Here is a 22,560-nt window from a genome sequence, read left to right as displayed (position 1 = left end):
GTCCTACGGTGTCGTTATGGTTTTCCTTTATTGCTTGTAGTATTTCGTTTTCGTCTAGTTTTAAGATGGGATTAGGTGCATAAGTAATTTTCTTGTACGTGTCGTTAAAATATATTAGCATGAGTTTAATCTGCGTTTTCTCTAATTCAGTGAAATCGTTATTTCCTATGCCGATTTTTGTTGTATCTTTAAGAATTTTGTAAAGTCTTCTGATCCAAAGTGTCTCGTCGTATTCTCCTAAGTCGTTTCGAGTTAATTGGTAAAATGTTGTTCATTCGGTTTAATTTCTAAGAGTTTCGGATTTTCGTTGTTCTCTTTCCATGCGTTGAATGAATTAGTGTGATCAATTACTAGGTCGAGGTTAACTACTTCGTCGCGAGTTACCGCGTGAACTCCGGATAAAGCATCTGCAGCTGTGTTATCTTTACCTTTTGTATATTCGATTTCATAGTCATATTCTTCGAGTTTAAGTCTCCAACGGATCAGTCTGCTAGAAGGGTCTTTGCAATTGTGCAACCACTTAAGAGCTTGGTAGTCGGTTCGAATAATGAAGCGTCGTCCTAACAAGTATTGTCTTAATCTTTTCACGGCCCATACGATGGCTAGAAGTTCTTTTTCTGTCGTGGTATAGTTTCGTTCGGGTGGATTCAGTGTTCTTGAAATGTAACAACAAGGATGACCGTCCTGTGACAGTATTGCTCCTAGTCCTTCGTTACTTGCGTCGGTAGTTAAGGTAAAGGTTTTGTTAAAGTCTGGATAAGCTAATATTGGGAAATTACAGAGTTTGTCTTTTAAAGAATCAAAGCTAGTCTGGTGTTTGTCAGTCCAATGAAATGGTGTGTCCTTTTTTGTTAAGTCTGTAAGGCTTTTCGCGATTTTGGAAAAGTTTCGAATGAATTTGCGGTAATAACCTGCTAAACCTAAGAATGATTTCACGTCCGTGGCATTGCGGGGTAATCGAAAGTTTTTTACAGCGTCTAATTTCTTGGGGTTTGGTTTAACTCCTTCGGATGAAACTACATGGCCTAAGTATTCTAGTTCCGGTTTTACGAATTCACATTTGTCCGGTTGCAATTTAAGTCCTAATTCTCTGAGTCTCTGAAATACTATCGCGAGGTTTTCGTTATGTTCTTGAATCGTTTTTCCGAATATCACTATGTCGTCCAAATAAACAAAGCAGTATTTTCCTACAAGTCCAGTCAAGGCTCTGTCCATTAATCTTTGAAAGGTAGCGGGTGCGTTTTTAAGTCCGAATGGCATTCGATTGAACTGAAAATGCCCTTGCGGTGTCGAAAAAGCGGTATATTTTTTAGATTTCTCGTTCATTGGAATTTGGTGGAATCCTGAGGATAAATCAAGTGCCGAGAAGAATTTTGCGTTTCCTAATTGTGTTAAAATGTCGTCTATATCGGGTAAAAGGTAAGCGTCTTGTTCTGTGAGTTCATTTAGTTTCCTGAAATCGATAACTATCCTCCATTTCTGTTTTCCTGAGGCGTCTAATTTTTTTGGAACTACCCATACCGGAGAGTTATAAGGAGATTCGGATTCTTCTATAATATTTTTCTTCAACATGTCTCCTATTTGTCGCGAAATCTCGTCACGGTGACATTCCGGTGGTCTATACGATCGTGTGTTAATGATTTTGTCTTTAGTTAACGAAATTGTGTGCTGAGTTAAATTAGTACAGGGCAAAAGATCGGTTTCTAAATTAAAGATGTCAATATAATGGAAAATAATCTTTTCGATGGATTCACGGATTGGTTTTTCAATGTGATCTGTTCTCACTAGGCTTTTTAGTTTTGATACGTTGGAAAAGTCATGAGAATTTTGAATATTGCTAGAAATTTCAATGTTTTGCTCACCAGTGTTGATAAAACATACTTTAGTTGGTTTGCCTTCCAGATAGATTGTTTGAACTCTGTTTTCTCCAGGAGTTAAGTGTATTGGTTTCTGAAATAAAATGGTTTTGTCGTTTAGTCGGATTTTGTCATTGGATATTGAATAGTTATACTTCTCTAAACATGGTAGCCCAATGATTCCATCTTCGATAATAGGGAAGTTGTTCGGTACTATGTGAAAAATGTGATTTTGTCCAAAAATTCGTTTCGTTACGTATTCGTTAGTTTCGTATTTGTCTCGTCCCATAGAAAATTTTTGTTTAGGCCCTATTTGTATCGCGTTGACAGTTTTGTTACGTTTCACCAGGTTTATGCCTGCTCCTGTGTCGACCAGAAATACTCGCTCTTCGGTTCGGGTTGACAAAGGTATTGCGAGTAGTCTTCCCGTGGCGATGTTGTCTCGTATGTCTCGTACGGTTCGTCCATCTCCTGGTTCGATGTTGTTCCTTGTATTTCGTCCCTTTCCTGGACTGCCTGAATCCTTGCGGGTGGTCGATCGCGCTGGCTCGGTGGTAGAAAATTTTGACACTTGTTGGCAATATGTCCCAGCTTTCCGCACTTGAAGCACTTCATCTGCATTGGCTGGTTGTTTGCGCGATTACTAGCGGAAGGTAAGCGATTACATGACCAATTAGGTTGTCGTTCTTCTTGCAAGTAGCGTTCTACATCGGCTGCCTTTTTTTCAGCTTCCGGAAGATTCAAGGGTTCACTGCTTAATAATATTCGCCCTATGTCGCGTCTGAGTCCCTTTAGGTACACACGAACAGTCTTCTTCGTGATTTCTTCGGTCATAATTTTACGTGTCAGTGGTTGTGGGTATACTCATTGGTTACTGCGTACAGTAAACGGTTGAGTATTCTTCTAAACCGAATATTAAAACTTTGCACTGATTCCTTGCGCCCCTGTCTCAACTCTCGTAATTGTTCTTGGTACTCATCCGAAGTCACTTGTGCTGCTAAGTTATTTCTCAGTGCGTCGTACAGATCACTGTAACACTCAATAGGAATGTTGCGAATACTTTGGGCTGCTTTTCCCACGATTTTTTCCACTTTTATTGCTTTTAGCAACAGATCTTGCTCCATACAGCGATCCTTCATACTTCTCACTTCTTTGATGAAGTCTTCAACTCCTACATCATCATCTCCGTTGAGCGTTGGGATGTAGCGTATTGCATCCTTAGCTCGTAGAGTGGGAGAAGCGGGCGGAAAATAGCCTCTTTCTTCCACCTCGGGTTGTTCGATGTTGAGGTGAACAGGTGGGATGTCTGGAGCTGCTAACCCTGACAGTTTGCGTGCTTCTGCCATATTCCCGGTGCGACTGATTGCTGTCGACGCACTTTCATTGTCTTCGGTGATAATGGAAGCAAAGTCATCGGTCGCAGGGGATCCGAACCCAGTCCGTAGCGCTGCGACGGTTTTCCCGAGATTCTCGATTTCTGCTGTCCTGTGTCTGTTCTCTTCGTCATTTTGCATAGACAAACGTAACATTTCCTCTCGTAAAAGGGCAATATTCTCATTCTGTTTTTGAATACTGTCCCATATTGCTCGCAACATTGGGTCAGTTGAGGTTGAAGTTTGAGATTCGGTTGCCTTAGACATTATTGCGCTGATTTCACTTTTATTGTCACTTCGCTTGGTTCGTGATAGTTACTTTGTTGTTGCGGATGACCGTAGTCCCAAATAATTCTATCTTCCGTAGATGATGAATGTCTTTTGGTTTCCGAACAAACACTTTTCACTATCCTGGCAGGATCGCCAAAATGTCACGTAAAATTATGCAAAAGAACAACAAAAAAGAATAAAAAAAAAGAAACTTTATTTTTCTTCTAACACTTGGTTTTACAATCTACTTCAGAGCTCTAAGCGTGACCTTTTAAGACTGAAGCTCTTATGATTTTTTACTTTCGATCGGATCCGATCGCTTTCTTTTGTTATCCCTCAACATCCCCACCGTCCACGCATTTGCCAGGCGTCCGCGGCCGTTGCCACGCGCTCTTTCTTCTAGAGCCTTCGGTGGAAGGACCGTTGGGATGTTGATGGTTCATTAGGCACTTCAGCGATATACATTGTCGCCGAGTGCCGCCACATCTTTATCTCCGATTTTAAAGTGAGCCGGTCGTGACACTAGAGCGGACTGACTTAACGCTAGTTCAGGAAGGTCCTTCTGCCGAGAGTCTAGTCCCTTTGGAGGGGACTCGTTTAGTTATTGTTTCAACAGGCGTGATATGCGGGGTGTTCGGCCTATTTGGTTACTGAGCGGATGGTCCTCTTAGGTATGTGACACTTTCGATGACCTTAGCGCTTGAGAAACCGAAGACCAGATGTAGAGTTTTCTTAGAAGTGACGATCACTTCAACAGTGATAAATACAGTTACTGATTCGACTCGACCCTTGATATTTCTCGATGTTTGCAGTATGAATATTCGTATGAGACTGATTGACTTTAGACCGATTCTTTGTCTTTCGGGGAGACAACCCCCACTACGCTCAGATCACGCCACCGCTCGTGCCGATGATCATGTCACGAACCAACTTTCCTTTTTCGCCATGTGGTACGCCAGATGTGACGGTCCTTGTAAAATTCCACGTAGTCCGAACGCCAAGACCTATCTATTGTTCCATTAACTCGCAACAGGCCTAGGAAGACAAACATAAACCGAATCTGTTCAGTTTCAGTTTCCTTCACGTAAACATTTTCGGTTTATGTTTGTTGCACGCTCTTACCTAATACGGAGAAAGCGGGTGTCTGGCAAGATAAGAGTTTTTCCACGAACAATGATGCCCACGAGCCATATCTAGCTCTCCTTGTCTTTACTACCTAATTCATTTACCAATGGGCATCGCGGATCGTTACCCTCACTTTTCCACCAAAAAGTGTGGACAACGAATCCGCGTTCTGAGTTCCAAAGGGAACACCCACACCGAGCTTTCTTCTTTGATGGTACGAGTCCGTTCAAATAGTTCTATTTCTAATTTCAATCCAGTTACAATATTGGCCTCTGTAATAAAACACTAAGTCTAAAGAATAAAGACTATGCTGAACTCAACTTTTGTGTAATTACTAAAAAATTACGTGACAATCACATAGGCCGACTTCTTCGTGAGAATAAAATAACGGTCCGAAATCGACGGTTCCAGAACTCGCTGCTTGGTGACAACTATGCGCTCGTCGATATATTGTATATTTTTCGTCGGGCAGATAAGAGGATATGTCTGCGACGCTGGAGGACCGCGAGCGACGGTTAGAAATACGATCTATACTGAGCCTCGTGGCGTAACATACAGATTGTTTTCGAAGTTACGCGGGTCCTGTTGCAGAATGATTCATTCATAAAACAGTAAATCACAGTGTGAAAGTTACATTTAAATCAAATGTATTCCGCACGTTAAAGCTTGATTTTGTCGAAACACTCCAAAGTAAGATTGCAGAAAGAAATATCAATAATTTCGCGGTCTGTAAAGTGTAATATGCTCTAGAAACACGTTCGGTTTATCTCTGTAACATCAACAAGTCCCATCGATTACTGACTAGTACAAACGGACTAAACCGCGAGAGTTAAATTAATTTTTATTTTTTAAATCGGTCTGTCAAGATATGAATTCTGTGAATTGTCTTGCTGTGTCTCAATTCCTTTCTTCGTTTCTTATCCTTACATTTAACGCATTCACAATAGTGATCTCGGAAAGCAGGTAACGATCAATTTATAGAAAGTGATAGTTAACAAATTATTAATTGAAAATTACGACGTAAACAAAAGAGTACGTATTTCTAGATTCAGAAGAAACATCCTGTTAAGGAGGCCTTCACTTTGCTAAACAAAACATTTCTATTCCCGAATTCTATCTTTCTTGTCACTGCACTACGCATCGAACCATCAGATAGTCTACAAACACATGCTATCTTTTAAAACACACATGGTTGACAATTCAAATTACATGCCAAATGTATATATCGACCTTTCTAGACTAAGATCATATTAAAGATGTAATCAGGACAAGTAATTAAGATTAAGATCACACGATCTTTAGCGTAACAGTGTTGTATATGCCTTGTAACAAGAAACACTATATCAGATAAAATTTGTTACAAATATCTAATAAAATTAATAAATATGACAGATAGACATACTAATACTTATGTTCTCCAGTACGTAGATAACTTTTTCTGTTCTTCTACTTAATCTAACATTTGTTGCTAAAAAACATAATTTAAATAAATTGGCACACGGTTTTGTTTTATCGATCCGAAAGAGGTTGGTTCAAATCCCGGCACAGACTTCCTTTTTTTATATTAACTATATATTTAAAGTACACATTTAGAAAAAATATATTTAAAACAAAAAATTTGTTCATCATATTTTATGTTGTTGGAGTTTTATTGTTGAATTTAAATAACTTACATCTATCCATTACTTAAACATTAAATGATATTTCTCCAGCGAAAACAATTTTTACATTTGCTTTAATTTGAAAAGCAAATATATAAGATATAAATAATACTACTATTAACGTCTTTTTCTAAACATTTACAAATTCTTAACATTTTTTGATTTCATATTGGCTATAAAAAATAGCAACTGCGAGCTTGTATTCGGTCTTAATTCGTGAATTAATTAACTAATTCTCCATATCGTGAATCGTGAACTAACTAAATTATGATTTCTGAAATGATCTGTGACAACCATGAAAATCCGCTTTGATTTTCTAATTCCTCTAAGGAATTTAATTCCTTTAATCCTTAAAGGACTTCCTTAAAGGAAATTCCTTAACTTCCGAAACTCTAATTTTCTACCTAGCACTGAAATTGTGCTATTTGTCGTTACGTTAGAAGGCATGAGGAATACGATATTTTCAGGAGGCATAGATAATTGTGCAGTTTTATATTTATTAAACGCCTAAAAGCACTGGCTCGGGGAATGATGCTACCGAGCAGACGGCTCGTGACTTCCGGAGGGTGGCAGAAACACAGACGTGGGACCGGTGGCGGTTCCGGCGGATCGAGGAAGAGGGCACCGAGCCTTTGAAGCGGTCCTCCCAACTTAGGAGGCTTGGAGGAACTGTGGTGGACTCCTTCTCACATATAGGATGACATAAAAGGGTCATCATACCTGAGAGACACCGGGACCTCCGCGAATTTGAAACGATGATCCAGGGAGTGGTGGCATTAGGAGTAATGGTCTCTCCTAACATCCAAGTTAGTGTCACCTAATTTTTTAGTAATTACACAAAAGTTGAGTTCAGTATAGTCTTTATTCTTTAGACTTAGTGTTTTATTACAGAGGCCAATATTGTAACTGGATTGAAATTAGAAATAGAACTGTTTGAACGGTCTCGTACCATCAAAGAAGAAAGCTCGGTGTGGGTGTTCCCTTTGGAACTCAGAACGCGGATTCGTTGTCCACACTTTTTGGTGGAAAAGTGAGGGTAACGATCCGCGATGCCCATTGGTAAATGAATTAGGTAGTAAAGACAAGGAGAGCTAGATATGGCTCGTGGGCATCCTTGTTCATGGGAAAAGTCTTATCTTGCCAGGCACCCGCTTTCTCCGTATTAGGTAAGAGTCGAGTGCAATAAACATAAACCGAAAATGTTTACGTGAAGAAAAATGAAACTGAACAGATTCGGTTTATGTCGTCTTCTTAGGCCTGCTGCGAGTTAACAGAACAATAGATAGGTCTTGGCGTTCGGATTACGTGGAATTTTACAAGGACCGTCACATCTGGCGTACCACATGGCAAAAAGGACGCAGTCGACTGCGAACCTCCGAGCCAAACGGACCTCTCAGCCCTAAAAAAAAAAAGGGGACAGCTGACCCAGACCCGAACAGTGCGCGCGCCAACTAGACAATCTTTCGCGTAGAGAAAGTCTAAGTGAAAAAAAAAAAAAAGAAAAAAGTGACAGAAAGTGGAAAATTGATTAGTGACACCATCGCTATAAATAGGAAAAAAAAATAATAACAACAAAATAAATAAAAAAATAGGCGACATCGATAATGAAGTAGAAAGCAAAAAAACGGAACCCTCCGTAATCCCAACAAAAAAAACAAGTAAAAGAAAAGCAATCTCGCCAAAAACGGACAAAGAAAACAACATTAGCATAAGACTTTCCGCGCAAAAAACGCGGAAACTCAACCCACAACCAAAACTAGTGGGAAGGTCCAAAAGACTACCAGACAACCCGGAAAACACAGAAGAAGATCTCGTTCTAATCCAAAAAGAAAACAATACACAAGATCCCACCGTCAAAGAAAGCAAAACCATGAAAACTACAAGAAGCCCTCCCTCACCAGTGATACCAACAAAAAACAGATTTGAAGTGTTACAAACACAGGAAACCACCATACCTCAACAACAGAATCACACTCAAGCAACGTCAACAAAAGAATCAACAATACAAAATGCGATCGTGGAAGCCATAAGAAAGAAGAACAATGAAATGCGAATCAAAGCAAACAGGAGGACTACGTCCACATTGGGAACACCACACACCCAAGAAAAATCAAACGACACACGAACAAACAGCCCCCTCGCCCCACCTAGGAGGCCGCCGACACCACAAAATCAACACACTCATCTGATCAAACCAAAAGAGCAACCCCCACCGACAAAGACACCGATGGAACAAGCACAACAGGAACAGCCCACCAACCACCCCACAGAGGAACAACAGGACGCCCCCTCACCCACAAAAGGTAACAGGCCCCCGCCAATCAACATAACTCATCAAGACCCAAAAGACACCATTGCTCTCTTACAAGACGCTCTCAAAATCAAAAACTTTCACATCAACAGAATACACGCGAACAAACACGCTCTATACCTACATAATCTAAGCGACTACATTAAAGCAAAAGAATTACTGATAACAACAAACACAACGTTCTACACATACACACCAAAAGCACAAAAACATCACACGTTCCTATTAAAAGGACTAGACATTAACCTCACAGAGACAGAAATACTAGAAGACTTACAAGCATTAAAAATAGACGACATACAGTTTACGAAAGTATCGCGCTTCTCGACAAGAAAGTCAAGGGAAAGTAACAGACTGCTCCCAATATACATAGTACAGGCATCCCCCAATAGCAACGTCGTGAAATTACAAAAAATAAATAGACTAAGCTACTATAAAATAACGTGGGAAAAAATAAGAAAAAATGACATTACCCAATGCCACAAATGCCAACGATTAGGCCACACAGCACAAAACTGCAACCTAATCTACCGCTGTGTAAAATGCACCGAGCCCCATGGCCCAGGCGAGTGCAAAATAAAAAAAGACGATACAATCACAAAGGATAAAATATTCTGCGTCAACTGCAAAAGCTACGGATACCCCGCGTCATACAAAGGGTGCCCCAAAATCATAGAGCTGCGCCAAAAACTTTCAGAAAAAATTAAAAAAGACAAAGAAACAAAAATCAAACGACTAGAACAGATAAGCCGAAAATACACCCCAGAACTAAAGTTCTCGGACGCAGTGAAACAACAAGCAAGACCAAAGCAGGAAATCGAAAACCCCCCTCACACAATAAACCCAAAACTAGATTCGCGGGCAAACCAAATCCCAATTACAACCGAGATCATCCCTCAACAAATCATATTAAACGCTTTCGAAGATTTTAAAAAATGTATCATCCAAGCACTAAATCAACAACAAATACAACTCAACGAATTAAAAAATGCAATATCATCGCACGAAGACAGGTTCAACACCATCTTCAACTCCTTAGATATCGCAGTCGACAATTAGCCAAAACACACCAAACCAACAAACACAACATAAAACATCCAAATTAGATTTAAAACACCTGAAAATAATTGCAATAAATGCAAACTCTCTAATCTCAAACCAAAAAAGATACAGTATGCTAACCCTAATAAACAAAGAAACCCCCGACATCGTACTCATCTCAGAAACAAAACTGAACAAAAGACACAAAGTATCCTTCAAAAACTACTCCATAATAAGACACGACAGACCAAACGCTATCCAAGGAGGAGGAACGGCAATCCTCATAAAAAACCCCCTGAAATTCAAAGAAATCCAAAACGACAAAATAACAAATTTTAAAACCCTGGAGACGACAACCATAAAAATAAAAATAAACAAAAAGGAAAACTTACTCATCACCGCAGCCTACGCAACCTACGGAAACGAAAAAGAATTTAACGACGAATTCAATAACCTCTTCGAACTTTTACAGCTTGACAAACAAGAAAACTTCCACATAATAGCCGGCGACCTTAACGCAAAACACACAAGCTGGAAAAACCCACTAAACAATACGAGAGGAAACTTCATCAGAAACTGGCTAGACAATAAAAGCATACACTACAAAACAAACCTTTACAGCTCCGAGCTACCCTCCTACCCAAAAGGAGGCTCATACCTCGACATATGCCTAACAGATGCACGACTAAAAATCCAAAACTTACGACCAAATAACACGCTCAAAACCCTAGACTACGACAGCGACCATAAAGCCATACTCTTACAGATAAACAAAAACACATCCGACTACCTAACACTTGAAACACAAACCGAAACCCCCAAGTACAACTACAAAAAGACAAACTGGAAAAAATTCCAAAAACTACTCGAACAGAAATGCGACCTAAATATCTACAACAACGTCAACCTAACAAACAGACAAATCGACACATACATAGACGAAATCGAAAAACACATACAAAGCGCACTCCAAAAATCCGTCCCAACCTTCAAACAAAAAAACTCTTGCGATCCATATATCAACAACAAAATAAAAGAACTACAACGAGACAAAAGCTACATACTCTCCAAAATAAACAATATAAAACACAACTACTCTTACGACAAAAGAGAGGAATTAGAATACCTAAAATACCTACTACACAAAATAAAATTACAACAGAAACAAGAATTCGCAAACTCTATAAACCTCTACTGGACAAACAAAATAAAAAATATCTCCAAAAACGACTCAGCCAACATGTTCCCACAAATAAATCAAATCTTCAGACCGAAAGAACAAAACCCCAGCACTCCGCTCAAATTGCCTCCAGAGAAAGCTCCCCTCATCCAAGAAGCAGGTATAGAGATACACAACACCAGCAAAGACACCGAGAATAACTTCATAATAACTAAAACAACAGAAAAACTAGACATCATAGGCACCCACTTCTCCAAAACACACACCCAAAACGAACACATGGGCCGAGAAGAATTAAACAGAATCATCATCGCAGAAACGAACAAACTCAAAAACGAAATAGAACAAGACATAACGTTAAACAAAACAGTCTGCACGTTCTCAAACGAAAACACCTCAGACAATCCCAAACAACCAGAAACAGAAATAAATTACTTTACAAATTATAACCAACTAAACAAAATCTTCGCCAAGCTAAATAATAAAAAATCCTCCGGCTTCGACGGCATCCCGAACATCTCACTTAAGCACCTACCAAACAAAATAAAATGGTACTACACAGTAATATTCAACAATGCGCTAAACAACGCATACTTCCCGAAAAAGTGGAAAAAAGCCAAAATAATAGCAATCACAAAAAAAAATAAAGACGGCTCATCACTCACAAACCTACGACCAATAAGTCTCCTCCCCAACATAAGCAAAGTATTTGAAGTAGTCATCAATAACCCCCTAACTACATTCTGCAAAAAAAAAAACATTATACCAGAAAACCAATTTGGCTTCCGACACAAACACTCCACACTACACGCGACAAACAAACTCACGTCAGACATCTGCTGGGCACTAAACGCAAAACAACGAGTAGCCGCCTGCTTAATAGATCTCGAAAAAGCCTTCGACACAGTCTGGATCACAGGCCTCATTTATAAATTAATAAAAAAAAACTTCCCGAGATACTTAATCAAAATAATATGGGACATGATTACAAACAGAACATTCCTAATGACCGAGGGTTCCCATACATCGAACAAAGAATTCACCATAAAAAACGGACTCCAACAAGGAACTGTAAACTCCCCGCTACTCTTCAACATATACAACAGTGACATATTAAACCTGTTCGACATGAACAAATCTACCCACAAACGCTCCATAGCCTTCGCAGACGACCTAATCATCTACGTAACAGGCCGCAAAACTAAAACAATAAACACAGACCTCCAAGAACTATTCGACAAAATCAATGATTACTACCACACATGGAAACTAAGAATCAACGCAAACAAATGCGAAAGCATACTGTTCAAACCCAAAACCAGCGAAATCGGCCCAGCAGAAAGAAAACACTGCAAAAATTTCCAATTAAAAGAAAAGTCATCCGAAGAGACAATCATACCACACAAAAACTGCGTAAAGTACCTAGGCATAAACATAGATGACAAACTAAATTACAAACAACACATAGAAACCCAACTCGCCAAGGCCAATAAAGCATTCTGGAGAGCAAAGAGACTATTTTACTCGAAACATCTCAAGAATAATGTAAAAACATCATGCTACCAAGCTCTAATTAGACCAATTATAATATACGGTTGCCCAATCTGGTACAACATACCAGCATCGCTAATGGAGAGAATCCGCGTTTTCGAAAGAAAATGCATTAGAGCTTGCCAAAATGCGTACAGATCCGAACAGAGCGGATACAAAAAATATATAAAAAACAAAAAAATCTACGACCTAGCCAACATTCACCGCATTGACTGTCACATACTAAAACTAGCAAGAAATCATTTCGCACAAGCGTCAAAAATAAAAGAAAACAGCCTAATCTTCAGCGGCTTATACCCAAACGTACTATATTACAAAAACACAATGACAACAGGCTACATCCCCCCAGAAGCGTTCCTATACCTAGACGAAAAAAATTACCTCCAAGACCAAAACAATATCCCGATAATTTTCCACATAAAAAGAAAAATAGGGATAAAAACAATACTCTACGAGGAAAACCTAAACGGACTGACTGCAGACACCAGGTGGAGGTACAACATGGCCCTCCCCCAAAAAGACACTAAAGACAAACACAGAAGAAACACAAAAAAATATTGGTGGATTCCAAACCCATAAGAAAATATAAGTGAAAACTACCAATTCGACAAAAAAAAAAAAAAAAAACCATTCCTACCACCGTATAACCTAGATGTAAGTACTGTAAATATGTAAATACTATAATCATTGTAAATAATATAATTTAACACCCCCCTCCCCTTCCCACTCATCCCCCCCCCCCAAAATCCCACAACGCATAAAAGTAATACACCGAGGAGTCCTGTTTTGCGGCCAAGTTTCAGGACAAAATACAACACACACAAGAATACACAAAAATCACGCACCAATGCGACTTAAACCCAAAAAAAACAAAAAAATAAACGCAAAAACCTAAAACCCACGACACATATTAGACCATGGCTACGTCGTACCGACGCGTATCGGTACTTTTGCCTAATCCACCCTACAACCGAAATTCATTGTTTATTGTGAATAACATACACATGTAATACTCATCTTCTTGGACAATAAACGTTATAAAAAAAAAAAAAAAAAAACATGGCAAAAAGGAAAGTTGGTTCGTGACATTAGCTTGACGGATAGACTTCCATAATGGGAGAAGATGCGCGGAGATACATCGGCCGTAATTCGCAAAAGGACCCGGGGTACTCCTGCTTCCAAGAAAAGCAGCAAGGTGTCCATAGGGATTTCTCCACGCTAAAAAAAAGTTTTATATTTAAAGGACATAAAACGTTTATAAAGAGAGTAAGAGCGCGTGAGTACATGTGTACGCACGCGCATGCATGTGTGCATGAGAGGGAAAGGACAAGATAAAAAACAATTAGTGAGCAACGCGAGTAGGTAGTAGATAGCCCAACGCAATCAAATGGAGCAGGCAGCACGTAATAATTATAATTATAAAAATAGTTACAATAAAAACAAATATTTATGTTGCATAAATATTTCTTCTATTCGTTTCAATTCTTGTACATTATGTGTATATTATATTATTAATATTCCTGAATTACTAAAAAATTATGGATCGTATTGAAATTTTCTATTTGAACAACACGTAAATTTTCTCGAACGATCTTTATCGTCTCCGTTGACCTTCGCAGGTTGTTTTCTTAAACTTTCGTCGCCTGTTCAGTTACAGCGATTCTCATTCCCTAATATATATATGTCGGAGATGAAAGGACACCGGGCCCCCCCGTTGGAATTATTTGGAAAAGCCTCAATACTGTAGCATTTACGAAATAACCCAGACATAGTCATTCGAAACTTGAGACAATGAGTTTAGGCTCGAGGCGACAACCGGTCGCCGAGCGTAGCCACGGTCACGGGATGAACGTTCCACCTAACAGAGATATGAAGTTACATAGCTTTCCTTTAAAGAATTGGCCGTACCGACACTTGACAATAAAACATTCCAACGGCCCCGCGGCTTGCCACACACAGACCCCATTCTTTGGGTAAGATGATCGCCAGATGCCGATGCATCATTTACAGTTTATGCTCAGATAGTCTGAGGAGCCGCTACAAATCTTAGGACTTAGTTAACTAAAGTCCTTCAGATTGACAAACAGTCTTTATTCTATCCGCCCGTAAATCTGTCACCTATTGCGGGAAGATATGGGAGATCAGATTTCCTCACGTGCGACGCTTCCCGCCAGGAACTCTCTCTCAAGGGCGGTTAGAATCTTTTGCTAACCGCCGATATAGAAATTAACCAATTAACAGCAACGCCCATTTCCCTCACCCTCCGTGTGGAGGCTTTCTTTGACGAATCCGATGATCTCGTGCCCTTAGGCACACCCCATCATAGTTTTCCTCTGCAGCGTCGTCGTGACGGAAAGTCATTCCCTTTCTGGCAGTCTCATTAGCCATACGCCTAATGTGCTTGTACGATCGGTGAATAATCTACGTCTTAACAAAGAGCTAATCAAGCGATCCTTGTATCACGAGTAGTAAGTCGAGTCCGACTTAGACTTTGAAGCAAAGTATATTCGTTATCCCGTGGACCGTGGATTCGCTATATCGAACCTAGGGCCATTGTCATTAGCGTCCAGCTACCGCGTCCGATCGTCAATCTTGTATCAGCCATACTTGTGTAATAAATATCTGTGCGACAACCATGAACCACACTGGTGAAGATTCATTATACGCCCCTACCGCTAACCCGACATCAGAAGTGGGATCATCTGGGTGGGATCGAGACAGTCAACGCCACCGTTCTTCATCACCTGAGTCTGCTCGACGAACGTGTCGAGAAACTAGCGCTTACAAGCGACATCAAGACTCGGGATCAATTTTTGGCGGAAATGAAAGCTTTCCACTACGCGAAGAAGAGGCTGGCGCCTTCGTCAGAAAATCCATCAGCTGGCCCCGAAGTTAAACGGCAGAAGATACCTAACCCCCGGATCAAGTGTCGTCATTGTGGTATTCCCGGGCATAAGATAGCGGAGTGTCGTACGAGAATGAGAACCGAGAGACAGGAGAAAAGCCGACCGGCTGGATCGTCCAAGGTGTCATGCTTCAAGTGTCGCGGAGAGGGCCACATAACCCGACATATATATATGTCGGAGATGAAAGGACACCGGGCCCCCCCGTTGGAATTATTTGGAAAAGCCCGAATACTGTAGCATTTACGAAATAACCCAGACACAGTCATTCGAAACTTGAGACAATGAGTTTAGGCTCGAGGCGACAACCGGTCGCCGAGCGTAGCCACGGTCACGGGATGAACGTTTCACATAACAGAGACATAAAGTAACATAGCTTTCCTTTAAAGAATTGGCAGTACAGACACTTGACAATAAGACATTCCAACAGCCCCGCAGCTCGCCACACACAGACCCCATTCTTTGGGCCAGATGATCGCCAGATGCCGATGCATCGTTTACAGTTTATGTTCAGATAACCTGAGGAACCGTTACAAATCTTAGGACTTAGTTAACTAAAGTCCTTCAGATTGACAAACAGTCTTTATTCTATCAGCCTGTAAATCTGTCACCTATTGCGGGAAGTTATGGGAAAGCCTGATTTGGTCACGTACGACGTTGCCTGCTAGGAACTCTCTCTCTAGGGCGGCTAGCATCCTTTTCTAACCGCCAACATAGAAATTGACCAATTAACAGCAGCGCCTATTTCCCTCACCCTCCGAGTGGAGGCTTTCTTTGACGAATCCGATGATCTCGTGCCCTTAGGCACACCCCATCATAGTTTTCCTCTGCAGCGTCGTCGCGACAGAAAGTCATTCTTTTCTGGCAATCCGATTAGCTAAGAGTCAATCAAGCGTTCCTAGTATCACGAGTCCGACTTAGACTTTGAAGCAAAGTATATTCTTTATCCCGTTGACCGTGGATTCGCTATATCGAACCTAGGGCCATTGTCATTAGCGTCCAGCTACCGCGTCCGATTGTCAATCTTGTATCAGCCATACTTGTGTAATAAATATCTGTGCGACAACCATGAACAACACTGGTGAAGATTCATTATACGCCCCTACCGCCCCCCCCACCTACCACCCTACATATATATATATATATATATATATGATGTAGGAAGAAAAATTAATAAGATATTCTTCAAATATTTTATGATCTCATTGTGAATGTGATTAACTTGTCAGCTAAGAATATACGATACATGGTTACAGTATGTCAAAAATATGGAGTATATATACATAAAACATTTTATATGTAGAATATATGATATATACAAAGGAAACATACATATCAGTTAAAAATAATCGATCTATTGCACAAGTGAAAATATAATGAATAAATATCAATTATTCAAAAAATAAAATAATTCTGAAAATTATTATGAATAAGTAAAAAATATATTAAATTAATAAATTATGTTTATTATAAATGAATTGAATAATTAATTACTCACAAATATTTATTTTATTTATTAAATACTATAACAAGTCTATTATAAATGCCTTATGTTTTTATCAATATTATACATTTTTGCATTAAAATAGTACATTTTTAATGAATGCATAAAACTGAGAAGTAAATACATATAACAGTTCGAATAAAGATACTTGATTGATTTAAGAAATTGATGTTATAACTATCTTTAACCCATTTGACACATTTAAAGTTTATACTAGATGTTCTCTTAGATAACGTTATATATCTTAGATAAAGTTATTCTCGATATCTGCAATAGTTTACAAAAAAATTGTGTAAGAGTTGTAAGTTTTCTAGATTTATGTAAGACTTGATACGAAAATTTGATCTGTGGTCAATATTTTCTTTCGTTACTGTATACCCATTCTTTAATCAATTTTCCTCCTATAAAACAACAAATTTGTTAAAATTGGTAAGAAGTAAGGATAGTTTACATCGACAATCAGCATTATGTAGCAGACTCCTCAACCGTTTAGTGCTTAGTGGTTCCCATGCTATTGTCACGAATCAATTTTCCTTTTTACCATGTGGCACGCCAGATGTGACGGTCCTTGTAAAATTCCACGTAGTCCGAACGCCAAGACCTATCTATTGTTCCATTAACTCGCAACAGGCCTAGGAAGACAAACATAAACCGAATCTGTTCAGTTTCAGTTTCCTTCGCGTAAACATTTTCGGTTTATGTTTGTTGCACGCTCTTACCTAATACGGAGAAAGCGGGTGTCTGGCAAGATAAGAGTTTTTCCACGAACAAGGATGCCCACGAGCCATATCTAGCTTTCCTTGTCTTTACTACCTAATTCATTTTACCAATGGGCATCGCGGATCGTTACCCTCACTTTTCCACCAAAAAGTGTGGACAACGAATCCGCGTTCTGAGTTCCAAAGGGAACACCCACACCGAGCTTTCTTCTTTGATGGTACGAGTCCGTTCAAATAGTTCTATTTCTAATTTCAATCCGGTTCTATTTCTAATTCCAATTCAGTCACAATATTGACCTTTGTAATAAAACTCTAAGTCTAAAAAATAAAGACTATTCTAAAAATCACCAGTTGTGTAATTACTTAAAAATTACGTGACACTATTTACGGCGTACTTTTTGGTATTTTAACGCATTTCTTGTACAAATGTTAAAATTTATAATAATACGATTAAAGAAAAAAAGAAAAAGAACCTTGCTCTTTCGCGGCAACGTACTTAATTTTATCCCGGAGCAAACTTTTTACAAGTCACTGGTTTAGTGTTTACGTATAGTACAAAAAGTGCGTAAATACATAGTATAACTACTTTTTAGAGACAGTTTTTCTTTCCGAATATTTATGGACTATGTCAGAGTTAAAATATTTACAGAGAAAAGGTCGAGCAAATTCTCGTTGTTGCTAACTCAATTTACTCGTGCTATATCACCTCTACTTATTTTATGTTTTTAATCCATTATACGATGAGTTTGTTCTACATTGCATAGCCTAGGATCGTTGAGTCATATTAATGGCAGAATAAACCAGTGTATACATACTGAGAAATTTAAAATGTAAAATTATGAGAAATTGTAGAGAATATGGCAAAGAATAAAATTATGTACCTAGCATATGTCACGAACCAACTTTCCTTTTTCGCCATGTGGTACGCCAGATGTGACGGTCCTTGTAAAATTCCACGTAGTCCGAACGCCAAGACCTATCTATTGTTCCATTAACTCGCAACAGGCCTAGGAAGACAAACATAAACCGAATATGTTCAGTTTCAGTTTCCTTCACGTAAACATTTTCGGTTTATGTTTGTTGCACGCTCTTACCTAATACGGAGAAAGCAGGTGTCTGGCAAGATAAGAGTTTTTCCACGAACAAGGATGCCCACGAGCCATATCTAGCTCTCCTTGTCTTTACTACCTAATTCATTTACCAATGGGCATCGCGGATCGTTACCCTCACTTTTCCACCAAAAAGAGTGGACAACGAATCCGCGTTCTGAGTTCCAAAGGGAACACCCACACCGAGCTTTCTTCTTTGATGGTACGAGTCCGTTCAAATAGTTCTATTTCTAATTTCAATCCAGTTACAATATTGGCCTCTGTAATAAAACACTGAGTCTAAAGAATAAAGACTATACTGAACTCAACTTTTGTGTAATTACTTAAAAATTACGTGACACATAAATGGTTATAATTGCAAGAATATCAAGCTTTGGACTGATCAAACCAAAGTCCATACTTGAATCTGATTGAAAACCTGTCGTCGATAGTGAAAGAAACTTTGATTGAAAGTATGCCAAGACGGATTATAACCGTTTTAAGTGCAAAGGGTTTATCTACAAAATATAGTATACATTATATAATATTAAGTTCGTTTAAAGCTGTTATTTCGCACGCTTTTTATTTTTCTTTCTTTTTTTTTTTTTTTTGCGCGCGCATATCTATATAACTAGCAAACTAAATCGAATACAATAAAATTTTGACATATTTATTATCGTAAAATAAATGTAAATTAATATATGTAAGTTAAGTTCTTTCCATTCCCTATTGCGATATGTAAATAAATTATCATTTTCAACAAAGAAAAAAGAAAGAAAGAAAGAAAACACTACGTTACTTCAATGTATTTAATTTGTCTTAAAATTGAAATATTTTGGTCGCAGACTTTTGCGCAGTGGTTATGAGCAGGATCCGCTGATAGGTCTGAAGCGTAGCCAGTGAAAGAACAGTACTAGTCTATCGTCGCAGAGTTAAATATGTCTTTCGTATTCGTATTCGAAAGAATGGTACCGAGGTTGTCGATCAAGAATTAATTATTATTACTTATAAATGGTAAGTGAAGAATAAAATTTGATTATTAGACACTTAACTTATAAAGTTTCTGTAAATATTTTATACGTTCATGAATTAAAAACTTTGTGTGGATTATTGTAATCGAAAAGCTTCCTTCTTTGTGTATGATGGATCATACAGGAACCAGATAGGTCATTCTACGTGTAAAAGTAAATCATAAAAGCAAAATGAGTTTTCTTATTAAGTTTTATTTTTATTACAAATTTAGTCTTCATTATATTTGCATAGAATAAACAATTCTGCAGTTATTTTTCTCAATCATATTTTCTTTGGTTACTTATGTTCATGTAAGAGAGATGGAGAGATTTATATTTACATTCTAAGTCCAATTAATTAGTTTTAATTGAATGTATTGATTATATTATATTTATAGCCTTTCGTGTATAAAAGTTACGTTGTTCTTCCCATGAAATTATTTTGTTCTGCATGGTAATGTTCTCATCGTAGAAGGATGAATAGATGTTTGTATCCAAAAACAAATTGTATTATTGATAATGTTCGCTAATAACTGAACAAAATCATTTATAACAGTTGGTCATAACCAGGACGCTTAAAATTAATATTATTTAATATTAATATGTAATATTATCATGTTTCCTTTTAATATTAATTTCTTTCTCAATCTTTTATTGCGTTTAAGAAAGAACGAAAGAAAATGTTATTTATTGCATCAGTGATACATATAGTGAAGGTATATTGCATTTCCAATAGTTTTATAGTTAAATTCTTTGTTCTTATAAAATAATCAGGTTTCTGTTAATATTAATTGCTTTTTGAATCTTTTATTACATTTATCTGATTGACTAAGATTTTTTAGGAAATTTTTTCAAAAATCCTTACTGCCAGAAAATGATATATGGATTTTGTGATGTTGAAGAGAACTTATTATTGGATAAAACAAATCTGCATAAATTCTTTTCTATGCTGTTCTGGTAAGTGCTTTTTTGTAATTATGTACTTAATTGCCATGTTCCATATATTACTTGTTATTAATTGTGAAATGCAATATTTCATGTAAAAAGAAATGAAAAAATTCTGTTTATTTGTTATCTTTTCTACTTATTATCCAAAAATTATGAATATATGAAGGATAAATTCCATTTTTGTTTAATTTTATGTACACTTATGTCAGTATTTATGAGGACTAGTTAGATTTTATTGTAAGCCATTAGGGTTAAGCATGATTTAAATAATATACCAAGTCTTATAACTATAAAATCATGATACATCTTTCAATCTTTGTATGTTATGTTATATATTTTTGTATGTCAATGTAATATGGGACAAAATGTGGCATATTTGAAATCATATTGAGAAATTATGACATAATGTTCACCGAGGAAAAGAAAAGTGGTACGAAAATTAGTTTATAAATAATAAAATAAATTTTAGCAGTATAACTGTGATAATTAAATGTCACCATAGCGCTAATAAAATTTCAAAACGTCGTGTGAGCTATGTAATATGCTCATATTTCTCATAAAATGCATCGACAAACGTACAAATAATACTTTTATGAGTCTATTATATACATAAAACTGTTGTTCGACTTTAGGTATCAATTAATTAATTATCAAACTAATTTATATTTGGTGCTATGTGCACTGTTTAATAATTTATGTTACAAATTTTTGTTCTGTGAACAAATTTTCAATGGTGATAAGTATACAACATTTGATTCATCGAAAATAATTTCACCTGAGACGTAAATTTTTACCGAAGGACCACCGATATGGTCGTGCCTCTTGTAGCAAATATGTTTAATTAATAAGAAAAACGTCACGTGGATTTTATGGCTTAAAGTGGTACAGAGAAACAATATATAAATGATGTACTATGTTTAATATATTATAATTCACGTACACTTTTAAACAAGTACAGTAAAGTATATATAAACAACATTCTCTTTATGATACATATAGATTTATCTATTAAGTGCTCTGGTATATGTTGCTATAATTTTTACATTTACGGAATTAATAAAGAATTTAAAAAATCACTACTTTCGGCAAGCTTACTAATTTCCGATACACATAAGCATCAAAGAATTTAAATTTTCTTATACCAAGTTATTTCGCAATTTATTTTTTATAAATCGAAATGTAGAAAAGCTTTGTTCACAGGCTGTTTCAGTTACTGATGATGTAAGTAGATATTTGTATGCGAATTTCGATAAGGAGTAAGCATTTGCTAGTAAATTATATTTATCAAGCATTTTGTAAAAGCAAAAGGCACAATCGTTGCATAACTGACATTGTTTTGAAGATTTTATTAACTTCTTCATTTTCACGTTCGTATACGTCACTTTCTTCCGCTACCCGTATAGTATATGTTTCTTTTATTGTTCTCTTTAAACTTATATTATAATAATTAATAATTAATATTCCACTGTGAATATTGAAATTATCGTACTCAGCTTTAAAAATGTTAAAACTCTCATAACTATTGGCACGTAATAATTTCTTGCTCAATTGTTTAAAAACATCTATCTTTTTATTATAGGAAAAAGTTTTGGGATCAAGGTAGGCAAAGTCAGTATATAATGTTTTACTCGCTAGAACATGACGATAAACGCTTTCGCACACGGCATCAAATATTATGATATGCACATTAATTCGATAATTTTGAATTCCATCATTAATTACATAGTTACCTTCTCTTATTGCACGTTTCTTCCGTTTCATTCTAGTAACAAGTAGCGATTCATGAGTTTCTATTTTATATTCTTCGGAATATGAAAATTTATTTGTAGCCCACGTTACAAAGATTTTATTATAACAGATTTTATTATAGATTTTATTTTATTATATATACAGCTTTTATTATATGTTTAAAATCTCTACTATGTGATTTGAAATTTTCATATGTTTCGTTTAACATATAAGCTTTTAATAAATCCATCCCTCATTTGTTTCGAGATAAGAGTGTTGTTAATACAAATAT

The sequence above is a fragment of the Bombus pascuorum genome, chromosome 7 (assembly GCF_905332965.1).
Source record: "Bombus pascuorum chromosome 7, iyBomPasc1.1, whole genome shotgun sequence".
NCBI classification, from domain to species: domain Eukaryota; kingdom Metazoa; phylum Arthropoda; class Insecta; order Hymenoptera; family Apidae; genus Bombus; species Bombus pascuorum.
Note: the sequence above shows the minus strand (reverse complement) of the source record.